The sequence below is a fragment of the Mus caroli genome, unplaced genomic scaffold (genome assembly GCF_978045245.1).
Source record: "Mus caroli unplaced genomic scaffold, Mus_caroli_1 scaffold_1, whole genome shotgun sequence".
Taxonomy (NCBI): Eukaryota; Metazoa; Chordata; class Mammalia; order Rodentia; family Muridae; genus Mus; species Mus caroli.
In genome coordinates, this window is record NW_028227256.1 from 138,524,624 (window position 1) to 138,528,093 (window position 3,470).

At 35.8% G+C, this 3,470-nt stretch overlaps 1 pseudogene; it reads left to right on the top strand.

Annotated features, from left to right (window-relative positions):
- Nucleotides 1-2,312: 2,312 nt before the first annotated feature.
- On the top strand, nucleotides 2,313-3,219 carry LOC110301103 (SAP domain-containing ribonucleoprotein pseudogene; annotated as a pseudogene).
- Nucleotides 3,220-3,470: the final 251 nt, after the last annotated feature.

A 3,470-nucleotide genomic window follows, 5' to 3' on the forward strand; every position in this document is an offset into this window, starting at 1 on the left:
TATATTTGCTCCTGCACATTTTAGGAGAAGTGAAAGATGATTCAGAATTAGAGCTACTGAAATCATCTCAATCATTCACACTAGCCAACTCTAAGATTGTTATTGTTCATTTATAGCAACGAACACCCATTTTGTTCAATGACTGCAGACAGAAACATGCCTCCTATTCTTCCTCCATCAATTTTTCTCCATTCCTTTTGTTTACTTTTTAAAGGAACTAGACATTTTGTAACAGAGGTTGGAGATGAAATCATTTTGTGTCAAAAGCTGATATTGAACTCTTGCAGGTCATGGTTTTAGATCCCTAGTTCTATTTCCTCAGTGTGCTGTGCCGAGCAATAATTATTCTGTTTCATTTATGAAACATAATTATGAAAATATATGACTAAATTCTACACTTTACAAATATAGAGATTTCATTAAATCATATATTTGATAGAAAAAATATGTGGTTTATATTTGTTAAATTAAACCAAGACTGCAATTGTCATTACTTTTTAAATAACCACAGTGTGAAATGGTGTACAAAAGCTGATTAAAAACATTGTCTAATGAAGTTAAACTGATTGTATATTTCAATGGTTCAGCATTAGTAGTTTCTGGATGAAATGTGATTTGAACAAAATATTTCAATGACTCAATTTGTAACTTATTTTTATATGGATATTAAAAAACTAACTACATTAACTAATTTCCTTTGACACTGTGTAAGACAAATTATATTGGAAATAAAGATATCTTTAAGAAGACTAATTATATTTCCAAGTAAAAGCCATTATGGTTACTGGGTAGAAATGATTTTGTTGATGGCTTAGGGAACATTGTCATTCCTGGGCTGGATTCCATTATTCTAAAGCACTATCTAAGCAGATGGACCTCATTGCCCTTTATTCATATTGCATTAGTCAGTGTCCGAACAGAATAATATGGAAGTATAATGTTCCCATCTGTTTCAAATTGTCAGTAGATTTCACTAATGAAAAGTACGGTATGACTTTGGGTATAATGTACATGTTTGAAAGCTTTTAAGGAGAATATTATCACTTGAAGACTGAATTATTAATGATTAATATTTATATTGAGACTATGCTTAAAATCTCTACCTAATGCATGTTTTTTTTTAATTTTTGGATATTTCTTTTAATATATGGAGAAGAGAAAACATTACTTAAATCATGGTCCTATCCCACTGGAAGGTTTATATAACTACAAGTTTGACAGCATGTAGAACAAAATGATTATTAGATGCAACTAAATTATACCTCCTTTTGTGAACACACTGTCAGTAAAACGTTCATTCATACTATTCGATTTATTAAATAGTAATTGGTATGAAATGCTTACTGCCCATTAGGAATGTCATACAGGTACTTGCCATACTTAAGGTAACTAAAAAAAATTCTGTAATGAATAAAAACAAATAGGAGTCATTTGTGTATCATATTCCTAGTATAATGCATGTCAGATCAAGTACAGTTCCAAACCAATTCTATCATGTGGAATATATAGTATTTTTTACTGTCTCTTAGTATGAATCACCCTATTACAGTCTAGTAGTCATTAATGACTGATGTAGGAGCAACCAGCCAACTATGGGCTTTGCCAACCCTGGCCATGAGAAAACCGGATAAGCAAGTTATCAAGAGCCCAACAGTAAGCGGTATTCTTCCATGATATCTGTTTGAAAATTCTCACCGTTAGGTTCCTCCCTTGATTTCTTATCTTGGCTTCACTTGATGATGCATTGAAACATAATTAAAAGGGAGGAGATGTGTGAGAGGGGGACTGGGAAAAGGAGGAAGGCTGCAATTGGGATGTAAAGTAAATAAATAAATAAAGTGGTTAATGTAGAGCCACCCTTCCACCCAATGTATCTTTTTGGTCTATGTCTTATCAACCATAGCAATAGAGGTATAAAATAGGGTTGGGTTATCAAGGCACTCTTGGCTGAGTCTTGGTCACTGGAGAAAGTACATTGAGTGGATTACAGTGAATTTGTGATTCTTTCAGAGAAGTGGAAAGGAATAACTAGAACATGAATATGAACAAGATGGCCTTAACAAATGTAGAAAAAATTTCAAAGAATAGATCTCCCTGAAGGCCCAGCAATACCATTCTTGGGAATATACCTAAAAGATGCCCCACCATGCCACAGGGGCATGTGGTCCACTATGTTCATAGCGGCCTTATTTGTTGTAGTCAGAAGCTAGAAACAATCCAGATGTTCCACGACAGAAGAATGGATACAGAAAATGTGGTTAATTTACACCATGGAATACTACTCAGCTATTAAGAACGAAGACATCGGGGGTCCGGTGGAGTGAGGCGCAGCAAGATGGCGGCCGAGACGGTGGAGCTCCACAAGCTGAAGCTTGCTGAACTAAAGCAAGAATGTCTTGCTCGTGGTTTAGAGACCAAGGGAATAAAAGAAGATCTTATAAATAGGCTGCAGGCCTATCTTGAAGACCGTGCAGAAGAAGAAGCAAATGAAGAAGATGTACTGGGAGATGAAACTGAGGAAGAAGAACCAAAGCCCATAGAACTGCCTGTTAAAGAGGAAGAACCTCCTGAAAAGGCTGTTGATATGGCATCGGAAAAGAAGGTGGTAAAGATTACATCTGGAATACCTCAGACTGAAAGAATGCAGAAGAGGGCTGAATGATTCAATGTACCTGTAAGCCTGGAGAGTAAGAAGGCTGCCCGGGCAGCTAGGTTTGGAATTTCTTCAGTTCCAACAAAAGGTTTATCATCTGACACCAAGCCTATGGTTAACCTAGATAAACTAAAGGAAAGAGCACAGAGATTTGATTTGAATGTCTCTTCCATCTCTAGAAAGTCTGAGGATGATGAGAAGCTGAAGAAACGGAAGGAGAGATTTGGGATTGTGACAAGTTCAGCTGGAACTGGAACCACAGAGGATACAGAGGCAAAGAAAAGAAAAAGAGCAGAGCGTTTTGGAATTGCATAATGAAAAATTCGTGCTTTCTGCACCATAGTGTTTTCCATTTCTCAAATTTTTCTTGGTTTTATATATACATAAACACAGACACCCTTACCTACCTATCTACCTGCATACACAGTCATGTGCCTCACAGTGAGGAAGCATGTACGTTTGGTACATCCTTGAATTCAGTAGCAGTTTTATTTAACTGCTCTTCTGCGTTTAAGATTGTTGTGGTTTTTGTTTTTAATTATTTTTGCTTATTAATAAAAAAGGAAGAAAAGAAGAAAAAAAAAGAACGAGGATATCATGAGTTTTGCAGGCAAATGAATAAAACTAGAAAAAAAAAATCATCCTGAGTGAGGTAACTGAAACCCAAAAGGACATGCTTGGTATGTACTCACTAATAGGTGGATATTAGCAAAAAACAAAAACACCAAAAAAACAAAAAACAAAAAGCAAAAACAGAATACCTAAGATACACAGAACTCAGAAAGGTCAACAAGCTGGGGGGCCCAAGTGAGGACAC